This window comes from Triticum dicoccoides, chromosome 1B (genome assembly GCF_002162155.2).
Source record: "Triticum dicoccoides isolate Atlit2015 ecotype Zavitan chromosome 1B, WEW_v2.0, whole genome shotgun sequence".
Lineage (NCBI taxonomy): Eukaryota > Viridiplantae > Streptophyta > Magnoliopsida > Poales > Poaceae > Triticum > Triticum dicoccoides.
Genome location: NC_041381.1, coordinates 425,267,059 through 425,287,213, shown reverse-complemented (window position 1 = coordinate 425,287,213; position 20,155 = coordinate 425,267,059). Strand labels below are relative to the sequence as shown.

The following is a 20,155-nucleotide window of genomic DNA, read 5'->3' as shown; positions in this document are numbered from 1 at the left end:
AGACCAGCGCACCCGCAGGCGCGCTGCAGTCCGAGGAGCGGTGCCACCCACCAAGAAGGTGAAGAAGACCTCCACCAACACTACCAAGGTCGAGGGAGCGTGTCTCCAATCCCCTTGTCTTGCTCGGGCCAGGGCATCTTCTGCCAAACGGCCGGTGGTCTTGGAGGAGGAGTCCAGCCCCCGCTCCGGCTCGAGCTCCCCCAGAGCTCATCTTCCCCGGAGACTTTGATGTCGCGGCAGGCACCAAAGCTACCGGGGAGCTCCTCCCTCCCGCCTCAAAAGAGAGGACGGGAGTCCCCTCCTCCCACAGAGTTCAACTTGAACTCCATGCTTACCATAGAAGAGTAAGGATGATTCCTCTTTGTGGTAGATATCTTCCTAAGTAGGTTTGAATGCTTTCTGCCAAGTAACCTCTTGTTCCTGTTGTTGTCGGCAGGGAAATGGAGGAGGGGGAGACCCTTGTCCACCACTCCCTGAAGAGACTCCGACGCCTTGGGTCGCTGAAGGGCGTAGAGGGCTCGGCTTCAACATGGAAGGATGTAGAAGATCCCATGCCGAGCCCCCAGCTCAGCCCCCGGCCTGGGAGTGGAGATTGGACCCCACCCGCCGAAGATGATGGAGACAGTCCTTCCGCCCCCTCGCGTGAAGGAGGGGGTGAGGTAACGCAGAGCGAGCCACTTCTTGAGGAGCATGTCTCCCCTGCCGCCCAAGCTGAAGATGTCGTCATGGAATCCTCCGTGGCAGAGATGGCGCAGAAGGCTGCCAAGTCTACCCCGGCAGAGGACGAGGCTCGCGACCCGGCAACGACTGCTGCAGGCGAAACAGAGACCCCTGCCTGGCAGACTTCCCCAGGTATCTTGCTTAATTCTTCTTTTCTTTTATACTCTAGATGCCTCCACTGGCTTCTGTATTTGCTTCGAGACTTCCATCCTTCTGTTTGTTAACTGGCCCCTTCCACCCGCAGCTCCCCAGGCCGAAGAGCCAGACTTGTTGGAGGTGGTGGCGGACATAGGCAGGTCCACCGCAGATGAAGCCATGAAGGTCGCGACTACTGAGGGGCAGGATCTCACTGCCGGGGGGACACAAGGTTCCTTGGCAGTGGTGGAGCATTCTCTTGAGAGCGCCCCAACAAGGGAAGTGGTTATCGAGGTGAAGATTCCTCATCAAACCATGGGTCCACTCCCTCCCTACGGGGGTGCTGCTGATGCCTCGCCGTCTTCCTCGAACATGCTGGCCATGGTGCCGCAGTTTCCTGATATCGGAGCCCCGGTCCGTCCTTGACAGTCGCCGAGCTCGATGAAGAGCTTCAGCGGCTCCTGGCACCGCTGCATCTGGGAGGCAGGGAGCCGATGACTCAGCTGCCATCACCATGGATTTGTCCTTCATCGAGTCCATGGCAGTGGGCTTGAAAGAAATGCAGGCCCGACACAATCAGAAGTGGCAAGAGCTCAAGAGACGGCGTGAATCCGCTGACAAAGTGGATCAGAGACTGAAGGACAAGTGCCTGGAGCTTCGCAAATGGCACGACAGGCAGTTCAAGGTGCTCATGAGGCAGCAAGAGACTCTTCATATGATGAGAGAGGATGTCCTGGCTCGGGAGAGGCGCATGGCAAAGCACAAGGCATCTCTAGACGCCAGGGAGAGGGAGATCTCCCTCCAGGAAGAGAATCTTGAAGTTACTCTCCGGGCCAAGGATGAAAATTTGGAGGCCTTGGTCCAGCAACGCACCAAGGAATTGGAGGACAAGCATGGGGCTGCCCTGGACACTCTCATCACTGACCGTGCTGCCCGGCTGAAGAAGCTGGTCGATGATTTAGACGCCGCATCGTCTGCTAAGGCTGAGCTCGCCCGACAGGTGGCCAAACTGAATGAAGACCTTGCCGAGAGTTCCAAGAAGGTGGAGGTGCTTAAAGAGGAAGCACGGCATGCAGAGCTCCACCTGGTTGACGTGCACTCGTAGCTATACTCCAAGACCCAAAGCTTGGAAACCGCCAATGGCAACATCTCTGACATGAAGGCGAGGATTGGATCGCTAGAGCGGTCGGCGGAGTCCCTTGAATCCCGGCAGCAGTTGCTGTCTAAGGATTTGGAAGATGCCAAGTGTCTCCGGCAAGATGCAGAGGGCAGGCTGAAGAACCAGGTCAACATGAGCAACCTCTGCATCAAGAGCCTGGCTGATATCGCAGAATATCTTGGAGCCCAAGCTGCGGCGATGGGTATGGACGGCCCAGTCTATTCAGCCAGCAAGCAGGAGGTCCCGAGTGTCAAGCTAGGGATCTTCTTCAACGAGTGGATCGACAAGCTAAAGATGCATGAAGGGGGGAGGGCCAAGCATTTTGCGACCGAGTCGTGAAGGCTCGCCCGCGACGCCCTCTTCATGGTCTTGAGCAACATTGCCTGCCACCACCCAGAGCTTGATCTCGATGATGGCTTCAAGAAGCCGCCCACTGGTGCCGACGTCGCTACTGCTAGAGAGAAGGCTGCTCCCCGCGCCGACAGGTTCTCCGCGTTTAAGCTACCCCACCTGGTCCTGTAATGAAACACGATGCATATCTTGTGTTTAGTCGTTTTATCTCCAGCATTCGTGCGAAACCGATGTTTCTAGCTGGATCTTTAAGTGTGTGTTTATCCCTTTGAACTCTATGTGCTTGTGTTTGTATGATCAATTCCTGTGTATGCTCTGGATGCCTGCTGATATCATATTGTCGCGATTGTCGTAAGGGTCCGGCCCTTAACAGTCATCTTGGCGTGGATGCGTCTCGGCAGGTTTTTCCTAGGTAGCCCTCGATGCATCCTCTTGACCTGCGAGCGTGGCTCTGGACAGGACGATGGTGCGATCAAAGAAACTAGCCAAGGTTCCATCACACGAGGGTTTTCACGATACGAACACTCATTGGAGTTAAGGGATAAACAACAACAAGAATCTAAAAAAGCACGAACAAGAGATGATAATGTGAACTTTGCTTTTGTTTTAAGCTTCTTTTTCGCCTGCTGGGCCGGGCGCGTTCGACGCGTCCACGGAGCCTGGGGGAGTAGAAGGAAATCTGGTGGTTTCTTCATTCCCAGCATAGGTCGGTATGCATTTCTTGTATCAGGCGAGCATAGGGGCACGACGGTAGCCTTCCTTGGTCTTCTTCCCTTTTGCTTCCCTCCCCTCGAGTTGGTACAACGGCTACCATCGCACGGACCGTGCCAATGTAGGTAGCCTTGCTGAACTATGCTTGCCGGGGTATCAATCGACGGACTCATACATCGCTTTCCTCAGGATTTCCCATAATGGGGGAAATACTGGACCGAGCGTCGCATGGTAATCGTCGACGTCGACGATGCCGAGGCTAAAGCAGTTCGGCTGCTGACGAGTTGGAGGGACAAGAAAGACGGAGCTCGTGCCTGCATGTTCCTGTGCCCCTTCCTCTGGGCAGTGCTCGGATGGCGATAACGACATACGAACCGTCGGAGTAAATCTATCGCCGTCAGCCGCGGCATTGGTCGTAACCGTTGCTATGGAAAATCTTGGAGAGCGGCTGCACGGTGCAAGAGTGGATCTCCCCCCACCCTGCTTTTGCGTCGCTGCGGGCACCACGGTCAGTAGCATCGTCGAAGTTGGGGATGACGATGAAGATGACGCGATGCGCATGCTTTCAGGTTTGCGCAAGCGAGCCCCCCTACCTGGCGTGCCAAAGATGTCGCGGGATATCCGCGGCCACCTATGGGATCGGTGTTGGAAATATGCCCTAGAGGCAATAATAAATTAGTTATTATTATTATATTTCCTTGTTCATGATAATCGTTTATTATCCATGCTATAATTGTATTGATAGGAAACTCAGATACATGTGTGGGTATATAGACAACACCATGTCCCTAGTAAGCCTCTAGTTGACTAGCTCGTTGATCAATAGATGGTTACGGTTTCCCGACCATGGACATTGGATGTCGTTGATAACGGGATCACATCATTAGGAGAATGATGTGATGTACAAGACCCAGTCCTAAGCCAAGCACAAAGATCGTGTAGTTCGTATGCTAAAGCTTTTCTAATGTCAAGTATCATTTCCTTAGACCATGAGATTGTGCAACTCCCGGATATCGTAGGAATGCTTTGGGTGTATCAAACGTCACAACGTAACTGGGTGGCTATAAAGGTGCACTACGGGTATCTCCGAAAGTGTCTGTTGGGTTGGCACAAATCGAGACTGGGATTTGTCACTCCGTGTGACGGAGAGGTATCTCTAGGCCCACTCGGTAGGATATCATCATAATGTGCACAATGTGATCAAGGAGTTGATCACGGGATGATGTGTTACGGAACGAGTAAAGAGACTTGCCGGTAACGAGATTGAACAAGGTATCGGGATACCGACGATCGAATCTCGGGCAAGTACTATACCGCTAGACAAAGGGAATTGTACACGGGATTGATTGAATCCTTGACATCATGGTTCATCCGATGAGATCATCGTGGAACATGTGGAAGCCAACATGGGTATCCAGATCCCGCTGTTGGTTATTGATCGAAGAACGTCTCGGTCGTGTCTGCATGGTTCCCGAACCCGTAGGGTCTACACACTTAAGGTTCGATGATGCTAGGGTTATAGGGAATAGATATACGTGGTTACCGATTGTTGTTCAGAGTCCCGGATGAGATCCCGGACGTCACGAGGAGTTCCGGAATGGTCCGCAGGTAAAGATTTATATATGGGAAGTCTTGTTTTGGTCACCGGAAAAGTTTTGGGTGCTATCGGTAACGTACCGAGACCACCGGGAGGGTCCCGGGGGTCCACCAAGTGGGGCCACCAGCCCCAAAGGGCTGCATGAGCCAAGTGTGGGAGGGGACCAGCCCCAGGTGGGCTGGTGCGCCCCCCACCAGGGCCCAAGGCGCCTAGGGTTTGGGGAGGGGGCGCCTCCACCTTGCTTGGGGGGCAAGTTTCCCCCTCTCCCCCCTTGGCCGCACCCTAGATGGGATCTAGGGGTTGCCGCACCCCTTGGGGTGGAAAACCTAGAGGGGGCGCAGCCCCCTCCCTCTTCCCTATATATAGTTGAGGTCTTTGGGGCTGCCAACACATGAGTCTCCCTCTCCCTGGCGCAGCCCTACCTCTCTCCCTCCTCATCTCTCGCGGTGCTTGGCGAAGCACTGCTGGAATACCACGCTCCTCCATCACCACCACGCCGTTGTGCTGCTGCTGGACGGAGTCTTCCCCAACCTCTCCCTCTCTCCTTGTTGGATCAAGGCCTGGGAGACGTCACTGGGCTGTACGTGTTTTGAACGCGGAGGTGCCGTCCGTTCGGCACTAGGATCTCCGGTGATTTGGATCACGACGAGTACGACTCCTTCAACCCCGTTCTCTTGAATGCTTCCGCTTAGCGATCTACAAGGGTATGTAGATGCACTCCTCTCTCTCATTGCTAGTCTCTCCATAGATAGATCTGGGTGACTCATAGGAAAATTTTGAATTTCTGCTACGTTCCCCAACAATCGGGTGGCCCCTTGTTGGTTCGGCGGGGAGATGTCGCGTTGCAGAAAGAGCAGGTCAGCGCACGGCAGCACGACAGAGAGCACACGAGCAATTTACCCAGGTTCGGTCCACCGCGAGGTGTAAGACCCTACTCCTGATTTGGTGGATTGATGGTGGAATGAATGTGATGGTGAGTAGTACACTTGCCTGACAGGGTTTGCCTCGGGGCTGTAGCGGCTACGCGCGTATGATGGCTTGGGTTCATCAACTTCCCAACCCTTTCTACGGGTGCCATGGGCCTCCTTTTATAAATTAAGGGGTCACCATAGTGGAAAAGTGGTCATTATCCACTGATATGATAGCGAATAGTGCTATCATACCTAACTTTTCGAGCTGATAGGGTGCACTAAATAAACTGCTTAGTGTCACATCACTGGTTGCCCGGCAAGGCTGGCCGGGCTATCTCGCCAACTCCGTGCCTGTTCTCTTGACACGTCGCAGGACGGGTGTCATCTGCGGGTTTCTTCTGTAGGAAATGACCTCCATGTGGCAAATGGCTGCCACTTAATCACCTTGTGGCTTGACACCACACTGATTGACGACGTGAGTCATGCTAGAGTGGTTGGCGGGGTGGTTTAGCACCCCATGAACCCCGGCAGGCTTTGCCGGGGAGTCTTGGTTGCTTGCTTCTGGTGGTGGCCTCGCCCCTTGTCGGGCTCGCCTGCCCGACAAGGGAGGCCCTTCTCTTGTAGATATCTCATTCTTCTGGCTTGATCTTGGTCTCTCTGAGATGCATGTTGGTTCTTCAAGTCTCTTGGTTCTTCACTCTTTGACTTGAGCTGGTGCTTGTCCATGCACGAGGGGAAAATGCATGCCCCTGTATATTTCCCCGACAATCCCAAAGGTCTTACTGGCACAAACACTAATTTAAACTCAATATCACCATCATAACAGAATTATAATGGTAAATTATTTAAAAATAGAAAATAAAAATATTAGGTTGTCTCCCAACAAACGCTTTTCTTTAAAGCATTTTAGCTAGGCATTGAGATTTCAATGATACTCACATGAAAGGTAATAATTGAAACACAAAGAAAGAATCATAAAACATGTGATAAACAAATTAAAGTCTAACATGCTTCATATGCATAGGAATTTTATAAGCAAACAAATTATCAAGACAAGAAATATCTAACATATGCAAAGGAGAGGAATAAAACATTGACAATCTCAACATAACGGAAGGTAATTTAGTAACATGAAAACTTCTACAACCATATTTTGCTCTCTTATAATAAATACATGTAGGATCATAATCAAATTCAACAATATAGCTACCACATAACATATTCTTTACATGATCCACATGCATGAAAAGTTGACAACCTTCCAAAATATCGGGATTATCATCAAATAAAGTCACGACCTCTCCAAGCCCACTTTTATCAAAAATTTCATAAAATTGATCATTCTACAAAGTAGTGGGATCATTATTACCTAAAGTTGGAACTCTTCCAAACTCACTTTCAATATTATCGCAAACATATTCATTACGAGGCTTAAATAAATCTTCAAGATCATAAGAAGAATCACCCCAATTATGATCATTGCAATAAGTAATGGACATATCAAAATTAGCATACCCAAGCTTCGAGTTTTGCATATTATTATCACAATTGACATTAATAGAATTTATAGTAACACCGTTGCAATCATGCTTTTCATTCAAGTAGCTATCATTAATCACTTCATAAATTTCTTCTTTTAGCACTTCATCACAATTTTTAGATTCACAAATTTCAAGCAAAACTTCATAAAGATAATCTAGTGCACTCAACCCACTAGCAATTGGTTCATCATAATTGAATATTTAAAAAAAATAAATAGCAAGTGGGTGAGGATCCATAAACTTTTTTGCTTCTAATTTGCAATAAACATACAATTATGCCAAGCGAACAAGTAAACAAACTAAGTAACACATAAAAGCAAACAAAAAGGCAAACGGAAAAAGGCAAATATTTTTGTATTTTTTCTGAAAATGTTTTAGAAGTGGGGGAGATGAAAACGAGAGAAAAATGACAAATAATGTAAATTCAAAAGATGAGAATTTATAATAGGTACTTGATAAGCTTGATGTAGATCCTCCCCGGTAATGGCGCCACAAATTTTTCTTGCTACTTCTTGAGCTTGCGTTGGTTTTTTTCTTGAAGAGGAAAGGATGATGCAACAAAGTAGAGATAAGTATTTCCCTCAGCTGAGAATGAAGGTATCAATCTAGTAGGAGGAGCACACATGTCTCCAATAGTTGTACCTACACAAGCAAACAAATACTTTCACCCAACGCGATAAAGGGGTTGTCAATACGTTCACGGTTACTTGCAAGGATGAGATCTGATAGGGATGGATATAAAAGATAAGTAAAAGTGCAAACAAAATAAAAGTCAATAAATTGCAGCAAAGTATTTTTGTGTTTTTGATTTTGTAGATCTAAAAACAATATGATAAAAGATAGACTTAGGGCCATAGTTTTCACTAGAAGCGTACGCGTGCTTTGCTGCGCCGTTTGTCAGACCATTAGTTCTGACTTGTGCTCAATGCACATTCATTTGGTTCATGGGCCAGTTAAGCTCCTGTTCTTTCATTGACACAGATCCCTACAGAAGAACGCAACAAAAAACTTAATCCACTTCAATTTTTAGTTTTATACATGTAAAATCTTAAAAGTACACGGCTTCGGGTTTATTTTTACAAAAGCTAGCACTAAAAGCATGTAAAGTATTTCTAAGTTTTCTAGGATAATGACATCGATCGACACTATGAATTTGTATCTATTCTCAAATAATCTTCAGTCAAATGTACAGGAAACCACCTCACATATAATCTGCTGCAATTTTGGAAACCTGCCAAAGAACCAAAGTATTAGTAAAACAAAATTAGTCAATTAGAGGGCAAAAAAATCATCATCAGTCAAATGTGCAGTATATATAGACAATAGACGTCTCAATATTTCCTCCAGTATTCTTCTCTAGCAAATGCCTATACTGGACACCATTCTCAATTAACCTTCAGTCAAATGTACAAAAATGATGTCTACACACGTCTCCAGTAATATTTCCTTCAGTATTTTTCTCTAGCAAGGAAAATGCTGTCCAATATAGGCATTTGTTGCGTCATCATACAATACCCTTCAGCAGTTCTTCCATATGCAGTGAAGCCAATAGACAACATTGCTAAAAGATAGTGTAGTTATAATAGGGCAAAAATATTGATAGAAAGCAATATTTCAAAGGTATATGATGAGAAAAAACTGATTGTGGTCCCAACTGGAGAAGTAACTCCATATATTGCAATATGCAGGGCAAACATGAAACAATTCCATTTTGTTGTATCATAAATAACCATGAAATCCAATATAAAGAATATTGGTCCCTTTCCACCGCTTGATGGTTTGCAGAAAATGTATGTTTTAAGCTGCACAGTTTTCCATGAAATTTTTCATCTTTCAGATCATCCAATGAGATCAGTTTGAGGACATCGGGAAATGTTGCGAAATAAAACAAAATAGCAGGACATGCAAAAAAACCCTGCAAGCTGACGTAAAGAACGAAATATAGCAATCATTCATGACAAAGATTAAATAAACAAAGTTTAGATCCACCCTTATGACATATGCAACAAGTTCACAGGTATCTACCATGTAAATTGTAATGGAAAGAAAAGACCCTGTAACATCTCTTCCTTGGACGACTTAAATGATCATTACAGGCTAAAGTAGAGAACTGAGCTAAAAAGGGATGGCAAGGGAAGGTGCAACAAAGGCCATAACCTAGCAAGAGGTTTCCCAGTTTGTCTAACAACAAGAAGCTTGACTTGTTCCTATATCACGGTGGAGGTCCTATCATGTTTTAACTAAGCATACACACAAACAATTAAGACTATATACAACAAGAAGCTTGACTTGTTCCTATATCACGGTGGAGGTCCTATCATGTTCTAACTAAGCATACACACAAACAATTAAGACTATATGTTTGATGATGTTCCTGCTCAAATAGTTTTCATCAACTTATACTTTACAGGTTCACAATCACAGGTTTGTAATATACAACAATCACAGGTTCATAATATACATGACTATTACTGCGCTCATCTACAATCACAAAGAGACATTATGTTTTTTTCATGGATGAAAAGGCAACCGCTCTTATTGTGGGTAATTTTGGCAATTTTTCCTACATAAAAAATATGCCATTTAAAAAGCTATTAACAATCATAGTCATATTTTAAAAAAGAAATTGAGAACACATGCTCAGTAGTAAAGTTCTCAACGGGAGTAGGAAATGCAAACAAAGTTCATTGCCATCTGCTGCGGATGTAATATTTAAAATTTCATATTCTTCCCACAAACAATGATGGAGAATAGTAATATAGGAAGGGTTGCAATCTTCAGTATTTTGATTTTCACTTTTGAAGAACTAATATGGAGAACACAGAGAGACCATGACTTTTGTTCATGGCTGTGAAGAGAGAAACAAACTCCGCCTATGTTGTCTCAACATAGCCGGTCCCAAGCCCGGGTAAAGGAGGAGGGTTGTGATAGGCTTGGCGAGCCAACGTAAAAACTCAGCCACTCTTATGGAGATGAAACCCAAAAGATTTTCGTTGGGGCGTAACCCTCTCAGCGACGCGCCACATTGGAACCCGGGTGTGGTGGAAAATGGGCAAGGGCCGGGCCGTCACCCCCCAAGTGGCGCGCCGTATCTTGATCCGGATACGGTGGCAAGTGAGCGAGGATCGGGTCGTCGCATCCTTAGTGGCGCGCTACATCGGCGCCCGGATGTAGTGGAAAATGAGCAAGGGTCTTCGCATTTGACTCGACGAGTGCGAAGGGTAAGGAAGCTAGCCGAGCCTAGGAGGATTCGCTTAGGTAGCTGGAACGTAGGGTCTCTGACAGGGAAGCTTCGGGAGCTAGTTGATGCAGCAGTGAGGAGAGGTGTTGATATCCTTTGCGTCCAAGAAACCAAATGGAGAGGACAGAAGGCGAAGGAGGTGGAGGATACCGGCTTCAAGCTGTGGTACACGGGGACGGCTGCAAACAGAAATGGCGTAGGCATCTTGATCAACAAGAGCCTCAAGTATGGAGTGGTAGACGTCAGGAGATGTGGGGACCGGATTATCCTGGTCAAGCTGGTAGCTGAGGACTTGGTTCTCAATGTTATCAGCGCATATGCCCCGCAAGTAGGCCACAATGAGAACACCAAGAGGGAGTTCTGGGAAGGCTTGGAAGACATGGTTAGGAGTGTACCGATTGGTGAGAAGCTCTTCATAGGAGGAGACCTCAATGGCCACGTGGGTACATCTAACACAGGTTTTGAAGGGGCGCATGGGGGCTTTGGCTATGGCATCAGGAATCAAGAAGGAGAAGATGTCTTAAGCTTTGCTCTAGCCTACAACATGATTGTAGCTAACACCCTCTTTAGAAAGAGAGAATCACATCTGGTGACTTTTAGTAGTGGCCAACACTCTAGCCAGATTGATTTCATCCTCTCGAGAAGAGAAGATAGGCGTGCGTGCCTAGACTGTAAGGTGATACCTGGCGAGAGTGTTGTACCCCAGCATAAGCTGGTGGTTGCTGACTTCCACTTTCAGATTCGTGTCCAGCGAGATAAGCGTGCCAAGGTCGCTAGAACGAAGTGGTGGAAGCTCAAGGGGGAGGTAGCTCAGGTGTTCAAGGAGAGGGTATTTAAGGAGGGCCCTTGGGAGGAAGGAGGGGATGCGGACAATGTGTGGATGAATATGGCGACTTGCATTCGTAAGGTGGCCTCAGAGGAGTTTGGAGTGTCCAGGGGAAGGAGAAGCGAAGATAAGGATACCTGGTGGTGGAATGATGATGTCCAGAAGGCGCTTAAAGAGAAGAAAGATTGCTTCAGACGCCTATACCTGGATAGGAGTGCAGACAACATAGAGAAGTACAAGATGGCGAAGAAGGCCGCAAAGCAAGCTGTTGGTGAAGCAAGGGGGCGGGCATATGAGGACCTCTACCAACGGTTAGGCACGAAGGAAGGTGAAAGGGACATCTATAAGATGGCTAAGATCCGGGAGAGGAAGACGAGGGATATTGGCCAAGTCAAATGCATCAAGGACGGAGCAGGCCAACTCTTGGTGAAGGACGAAGAGATTAAGCATAGATGGCGGGAGTACTTCGACAAGCTGTTCAATGGGGAGAATGAGAGTTCTACCATTGAACTGAATGACTCCTTTGATGAGACCAGCATGCGTTTTGTGCAGCGCATCCAGGAGTCTGAGGTGAAGGAGGCTTTAAAAAGGATGAAAGGAGGCAAGGCGATGGGCCCTGATTGTATCCCCATTGAGGTGTGGAAAGGTCTCGGGGACATAGCGATAGTATGGCTAACCAAGCTTTTCAACCTCATTTTTCGGGCAAACAAGATGCCAGAAGAATGGAGACGGAGTATATTAGTACCAATCTTCAAGAACAAGGGGGATGTTCAGAGTTGTACTAATTACCGTGGAATTAAGCTGATGAGCCATACAATGAAGCTATGGGAGAGAGTCATTGAGCACCGCTTAAGAAGAATGACAAGCGTGACCAAAAATCAGTTTGGTTTCATGCCTGGGAGGTCGACCATGGAAGCCATTTTCTTGGTACGACAACTTATGGAGAGATATAGGGAGCATAAGAAGGACTTGCATATGGTATTCATTGACTTGGAGAAGGCCTATGATAAGATACCGCGGAATGTCATGTGGTGGGCCTTGGAGAAACACAAAGTCCCAGCAAAGTACATTACCCTCATCAAGGACATGTACAATAATGTTGTGACAAGTGTTCGAACAAGTGATGTCGACACCGATGACTTCCCGATTAAGATAGGACTGCATCAGGGGTCAGCTTTGAGCCCTTATCTTTTTGCATTGGTGATGGATGAGGTCACAAGGGGTATACAAGGAGATATCCCATGGTGTATGCTCTTTGCGGATGATGTGGTGCTAGTTGACGATAGTCGGACGGGGGTAAATAGGAAGTTAGAGTTATGGAGACAAACCTTGGAATCGAAAGGGTTTAGGCTTAGTAGAACTAAAACCGAGTACATGATGTGCGGTTTCAGTACTACTAGCTATGAGGAGGAGGAGGTTAGCCTTGATGGCCAGGTGGTACCTCGGCAGGACACCTTTCGGTATTTGGGGTCAATGTTGCAGGAGGATGGGGGTATTGATGAAGATGTGAACCATCGAATCAAAGCCGGATGGATGAAGTGGCGCCAAGCTTCTGGCATTCTTTGTGACAAGAGAGTGCCACAAAAGCTAAAAGGCAAGTTCTACAGGACGGCGGTTCGACCCGCAATGTTGTATGGCGCGGAGTGTTGGCCGACTAAAAGGCGACATGTTCAACAGTTAGGTGTGGCGGAGATGCGTATGTTGAGATGGATGTGTGGCCACACGAGGAAGGATCGAGTCCGGAATGATGATATACGAGATAGAGTTGGGGTAGCACCAATTGAGGAGAAGCTTGTCCAACATCGTTTGAGATGGTTTGGGCATATTCAGCGCAGGCCTCCAGAAGCTCCAGTTCATAGCGGACGGCTAAAGCGTGTGGAGAATGTCAAGAGAGGGCGGGGTCGACCGATTTTGACATGGGAGGAGTCCGTTAAGAGAGACCTGAAGGATTGGAGTATCGACAAAGAGCTAGCTATGGACAGGGGTGCGTGGAAGCTTGCTATCCATGTGCCAGAGCCATGAGTTGGTTGCGAGATCTTATGGGTTTCACCTCTAGCCTACCCCAACTTGTTTGGGACTAAAGGCTTTGTTGTTGTTTGTTGTTGTTGTGAAGAGAGAAACACACGATCAATAAGTAGAAGAAACAAAAGCTCCAAAATGCTAATGCTTGATAAAGCATATTAAGAAATGACAGGGGAATCATGTAACACTTGTGCCAGAATTTTATAAGAACATTCCATACCCGACGTAGATCAGGAAACCCATCCACTTTCAATCTAGTTCCTAGAGAGTATACTCAATGAACGCCAAAATAAAACCACTTCAAATTCGGACTTAGCTATCCAATTCGTACCCGAACACAGATTATCTCATGAAATAATTGTTTGAAATTTTTTATACACTACTCCAATTAGCAGGAGTATATCTTACAACTGGCAGGATGTGAAGGAGTAATTCTCCTACCATTGAATATGCCTGATCCTCTCTCTTGTGTAGTAATCTGAAAACTGCAACATCTTCTTTAAGACATATTCTGCACAAATGGTGATAATGTGACTAAGTACTGATTCTAAGCACAATTAACTCAAAAAGGAAATCTAAATCCCTATTGCACCGAGGTGTGTAATGAAGCTCAAGTAGTTTAACTCATATTGCCCATTGTAACTGCATCACAAGGCTGCTGCTGCACCGACGCTGCAAAAGGTAACTTTTGAGTGATTTCAAAACATAAAATATGTCCATCATATACCACAAAAGAGGTTTAATTCAGAGGACCTGTATATGCATGTGTTCAATTGGCTGAGCAAGTTGGTCCTTGAGCATAAATAATTTTAAACCAATATCAGTGGTTGGGCCCATGCACTCCACAAGCTCATGTGTGTCATTTCTGCCATTATCTAGCACCTAAATTTCCAACACAAACACCCAGTGAATGATACTTACTGCAGATGATCAATCATGTACTGCTGAAAGAAAAATGAAACAAAAGGTTAGTCATAGAGAAAATTTGTGTCCTTCGTAAAGGATCAAACACAAATTAGAAGGTTTATTTTTGCGACATACACGAGCAAAACAACTATGTTCTTCCAATGGTAGAAAGCTTCCTATGCCTTCCAATAAAAACGTGATTCAGCGATAGCTTCCTACTTGTGACGACAGTGACCATGTGCAGCCACATCCTGTCGGAGCATGTACATGGCGCCCAACTGCCAGGAGCACACAACATTTGTGTGGGCGAGGGCAAAGGCCTGCTGTCCGTGCTGGCGGACTAGTTAGTGACGGTGCCCTTTAACCTGACCAGCTACTTCACCCTCTTCATCCATGCTGACACCGTCATCCTCTCCATCCTGGACGACACACAGTGGCTGCTGCCTTCCTATGGCAGGGACTGGTAGTGTGTGATCAAACGAACAAACGCAATGCCCAACCCGATGGCATCAGTGACTGGCTGGAAAAAGGGAATGACCACCTAGCAGAAAATCAATGGGTAAAGGACTATAAATCATCTTAGAGAACAGCAAGAAAATGTCATCATACACACCGAATCCCTAAATAGAACGGCTGCACATCACGCCAATCGCCCTATGCAACCCACAAAGAGGGAGGCGAAAATGGAAGGCTGACCAGGACGCCCAGCCGCTAGGACGGAGCAAGATGCAGGCTCAGCACACCCATGACGCGGGAGTTGCGGCGGCAGAACACGGACAGATCGAGGGCAGGCCAACCTGAAGTCAGCGCATCCTCTCTGGCGACCACCGAAGCCCTCACCACTTCCCCTGATGTAATGGCCGCCCTGAAACAACCACCAAACGCGAACGCTGCCGCACCGCCGTCCTCCATCCCGGCGGCCGCACACCGCTCGCCAAAGCCACCGCAGATGAGTCCACACGGCCAGATGTGGCTAGAATGGGCACACGACGAAGCCTCCACTACCACCGACAACACCGGAGCAGGCAGATCTGGCGCGACGCGATCGTCGACCCCCCGCATCGGCTGCCGCCACCGCCGCAGATCCACCCACGCCGCTGGCCCCAAACCCTACCGCGCCGAGCGTCTTCAGCTGCGAGATCCATGGCGCCCCCCATGAGGCGGAGAGAACGGATCCCACCACTGCATGTACCGGCGACAGCAACAGGAGGGAGGAGTCGAGGGGGCTACTGGCCGGGACGGAGTCGTTGCTGCCCGTGGTGCCGGCAAGAGCGACGCAGGGGCTGAGCAAGGCCTTTTCGCGGTGGAGCCTCCCCGCTGAGCAGACCTGGCCAAACGGGCCGGCCCGGCACGGCACGGCACGGCCCGTGCTAATCGTGCCTGGCCCGGCACGGCCCGCCATGGCACGTTTAATAGCCGGGCCGTGCCGTGCCGGCCCACGGGTGCTGCTCCTTGGCCCAGGCACGGCCTGATTAGTAAACGGGCCGGCCCGATGGCCCGTTTAGCACGCTGGGCTGCACATTTTCAGCCTGCTGGGCTGGTTTTTAGGCCTATTGGGCTGTATTTTAGGTATATATATATATATAAATCTAAAAAATATATAAAAAAATTAAACGGGCCGTGCCGTGCCGGCCCGCGTGCCCAGGCTCCAGGCCCAGGCATGGCCCAAGGCGTGCCGCGTGCCGGGCACGGCCCGTTTAGCCCGTGTCGTGCCTGGCCCATGGCGGGCCGTGCCGGTGTGCTCGCGGGCCGGCCTGTTTAGCCCGGCCCGTTTGGCCAGCTATACCGCTGAGAACGTTGGCATAGCATTGGCTGGTGGGATCCACACCGAGGCCTGACTCCTCTCAGCTCGACCGACCCGGTCAAAATCGAGGCCACGGTCGAAATCCATCACGTTTGACTATTGAACTGAACTGGGACCCACGACCCACGACCCGACCCAACTGAGACTATTGATCTCAACCGCTGTCAAACGGGCCGACGCGCCGCTCGCCAGCCGCGATTCACCGGGAGCTCCGATTTCCTGGGAGCTTAGTAACTAGTTAGACTAGAGGCTTCTCTTGAAAGAAAGCATACAGCGGGTAAACAAATTATTATTGAGAAATTGATTGAAAAGCACATAGTTATGAAGGTATCCAAGGCAATGATTATGTATATAGGCATTACGTCCGAGACAAGTAGATTGACTTATGCCTGCATCTACTACTATTATTCCACAAATCGACCGTTATCCAGCATGCATCTAGTGTATTAAGTTAACAAAAACGGAGTAATGCCTTAAGCAAGATGACATGATGTAGATGGATAGATCCAATCAATATGAACAAACCCCATATTTTTATCATTAATGGCAACAATACAAATACGTGTCATGCCCCCTTCTATCACTTGGATTGAGCACCGCAAGATTGAACCCATTACAAAGCACCTCTCCCATTGCAAGAAAAATCAATCTAGTTGGCCAAACCTAATCAATAGATCAAAGAGAAATATAAAGCTATATAAATTATGCATAAAAAAGATCAGAGAAGACTCAAATAATATTCATAGATAATCTGATCATATACTCACAATTCATTGGATCTTAACAAACACACCGCAAAAGAATATTACATCGAATAGATCTCCAAGAACATCAAGGAGAACATTGTATTGAAGATCAAAGAGAGAGAAGAAGCCATCTAGCTACTAGCTATGGACCCGTAGGTCTGTGGTAAACTACTCACACATCATCAGAAGGGCAGCAAGATTGATGTAGAAGCCCTCCATGATTGAATCCCCCTCCGGTAGAGTACCAGAAAAGGTCCCCAGATGGGATCTCATGAAGACAGAAACTTACGGCGATGGAAAAATATTTTTGGTGTGCCCTCTGGTCTACGGGGAATATTTTGGTATTTATAGAAGAAAAATTAGGGCTAGAGGAGCCACGAGGGGGCCACAAGCTTGGCCCCCCCTTGAGCTTGTCGTCGCCTCATAGCCCTTCTAGCCTCCTCCCAAAGCTTCCAGGGTGCCTCGTGGTCTAAGAAATCGTAAAAAAGTTTTGTTGCATTTGGGCTCCGTTTAGTATTGATTTTCTCTAAATACAAAAAAAAGGAAAAAACAACAACTCGCACTGGGCACTAGGTTAATAAGTTAGTCCCATATATGATATAAAATAGCATAATAATGTATATAAAACATCCAAGATTGATAATATAATAGCACGGAACAATAAAAAAATTATAGATATATTGGAGACATATCATTATATGAACACCGACTACATGACACTTCAGCATCTATGGGCCTAGGGGAAGGCATTGTGGAACTAGTTTATCAAGGATGGGTTGCAAGAGTGATAGAAACCTAAACCTCATTTTATGAATTGTTTCAGAAGGGTATGTTCTTTATCCATATGTTAAATGCTATGGTTAGATTTATCTTAATTACTTCTCTTGTATTTGCGGATGCTTGCATGGGGAGTATAATCATAAATAGGTATTTGTTCAAGTAAGGGCATTATCTTAGTTCCGATCCACCCACATATCATTTGCCAGATCCGTTGGCTCTCTTCAGATATTCACAGTTGATGTGTAAATCAAGGAAAATAGTTGGCTCACTCCTGGTGAAGTAACTTCGATCTCTTCTTTTGAGTTATTCTACATCATGGACTGGTTTGTGAAGAATTGCAAGCCTACTCTGCTTAGGGTGATCCATAACCGATGTTCCTTCAACGGTTTCCGAATTTCGTTTATTACGACAAGTGACTATTGTGGTCTTCAAAGCTTGGTATGACGAGTAGTAGCATATGTGGTTGTCGATCACTACATCCATATAGTTTTATTAGTCCTCTTTGTTTTTTGTGCTAAACTTTGATCTTAGGTTTGATTAGCAAAATATAAATTATATGCCATATAAATTATGTTTCTAGATTCATATTTAAAAGAAATTTCTAATGATATTATTTTGTCACACACACACACACACACACACACACACACACATATATATATATATATATATATATATATAATATTTTGCTAATTAAATCTATGGTAAAACTTTAACCCAAGAAGTAAGGGGGACTAATTAACCCAGAGGAAGGTAGTATAACTCAATCCCGCCCCAAACAATTCCAGTAGATCTAGGTAAGTGCCTACCAACTAAGAATTTCTTCTGTCCCCTTCTTCATGTCAGACTAAGCACAAGGAACATGCTCCAAAGAAGTCTGTTCACCTTCCTGACTATAATTGTGTCTTATACCAAGAGTAAACAAATGATACACATCTCCACTTAACTTTGGACTACCCATTTTATAAGGGCATATTTATCCCTTAGGTGTTTTGGTGATTGATGACAATGCTTTTGCGGACTAATCATGTGCCTTGAGTTTCTCAGACGCTTCATCACTAGGCACGAGACAATTCGGTGCCCCTCGAAGACTATTGAAGACGGCGTTGTTCTACGTTTCTCTTTGGTGGATTTGAGTCGTAGGAGAACCGTACTATTAAGAGGGGGTCCGCGTCGGAAAGGTTCGGGTGGAATCAACACGTACACATGTCCTTCCTTTCCCTTGCACTTTGGAGCATCTCTCCGTTATCCTAGTTGTGCTTAATCTGACGGCTACTGCTGTACTTGCGGTAGTACTGCTCTATGGAGCGGTAGTACCGCAAGCACCTGCGGTAGTACCACTGGGGGTCACGGTAGTACCGCTCCTCTGGAGCCTTAGTACCGTGGCCCCAGGCCTAGTGCTTCTTCGGTACGGTAGTAGCTTGCGCGGTAGTACCGCGGGAGGCCACGGTAGTACCGCTCCCCTGGAGTCGTAGTACCGTGGCCCTCATACCTAGTACCGCTGCGTCGCGGTAGTAGGAGCGGATGTAATTTTTTACATCCGCGCCTCAACGGTATTACCGCGCCTCATGTGCGGTAGTACCGCGTCGGAGTTTTTGCACTGTTTCATTTTCAGTGGAAGTAGGCACGGATGTATTTTATTTCATCCGCGCTCTTCGTAGGCTTTGACTTTCCTGCCTTGCGGTAGTACCGCAAGGGGGAGCGGTAGTACCGCGCAAGCGGTAGTACTGCACTCAGTCAGGCAAGTCCCGGCCTCTGCTGCTGCCGCGAAAGTACCGTGGTCCTCCACGGTAGTATCGCGTGGCCTTGCGGTAGTACCGCGCTCCTGGAGCAATAGTACCGCATGTCGCAGGCTGAACATGTGGATAACGGTTGGATCTCTTCCATGTCTTTATAAAAGGGGCGTCTCCTACCTCTACTCGACCACCTCTTCCACCTCTAAGCTCCATTGTTGCTCCAAGCTCCATTTTCGCCCGATCTCTCTCCCTAGCCAATCAAACTTGTTGATTTGCTCGGGATTGGGTGACAAGGGCCCGATCTACACTTCCACCAAGAGATATTTGATTCCCTCACTAATCCCTAGCGGATCTTGTTACTCTTGGGTGTTTGAGCACCCTAGACAGTTGAAGTCACCTCGAAGCCATACTCCACTGTGGTGAAGCTTCGTGGTGTTGTTGGGAGCCTCCAAGTGTTGTGGAGATTGCCCCAACCTTGTTTGTAAAGGTTCGGTCGCTGCGTTCAAGGGCACCAATAGTGGAATCACGGCATCTCGCATTGTGTGAGGGCGTGAGGAGATTACGGTGGCCCTAGTGGCTTCTTGGGGAGCATTGTGCCTCCACACCGCTCTAACGGAGACGTACTTCCCTTTAAAAGGAAGGAATTTCGGTAACACATCCTCGTCTTCACCGGCTCCACTCTTGGTTATTTCGTGCCTTTACTTTTGCAAGCTTACTTGTGTTGTATCTATTGTTTGCTTGTGTGCTAGTTGTCATTGCATCATATAGGTTGTCCACTTAGTTGCATATCTAGACAACCTATTTTGTCACAAGGTTTAAATTGTTAAAGAAAAGCTTAAAAATTATTAGTTGCCTATTCACCCCCCTCTAGTCAACCATATTGATCCTTTCAATTGGTATCAGAGTCTCATCTATTTATTAAGGACTTTGCCGTCCGAAGAGTATGGTTGACACCAACGACGGTGCGGA

General features: G+C 47.2%; 1 long non-coding RNA gene across 6 annotated transcripts; it reads right to left on the bottom strand.

Moving 5' to 3' along the window:
- Positions 1 to 5,646: 5,646 nt before the first annotated feature.
- Positions 5,647 to 15,391, bottom strand: LOC119338994. Of its 6 annotated transcripts, none has more exons than XR_005164141.1 (7): positions 14,256 to 15,391; positions 13,968 to 14,158; positions 13,656 to 13,886; positions 8,326 to 8,356; positions 8,001 to 8,110; positions 7,578 to 7,767; positions 5,647 to 6,366 (listed from the first exon to the last, which is right to left on the bottom strand). It is a non-coding gene; the product is annotated as an uncharacterized LOC119338994 (long non-coding RNA). The 6 variants fall into 6 exon arrangements; XR_005164142.1 differs by having other exon boundaries at positions 13,968 to 14,155; XR_005164143.1 differs by having other exon boundaries at positions 5,649 to 6,366; positions 13,968 to 14,661; positions 14,734 to 15,391.
- Between the last annotated feature and the right edge of the window lie 4,764 nt (positions 15,392 to 20,155).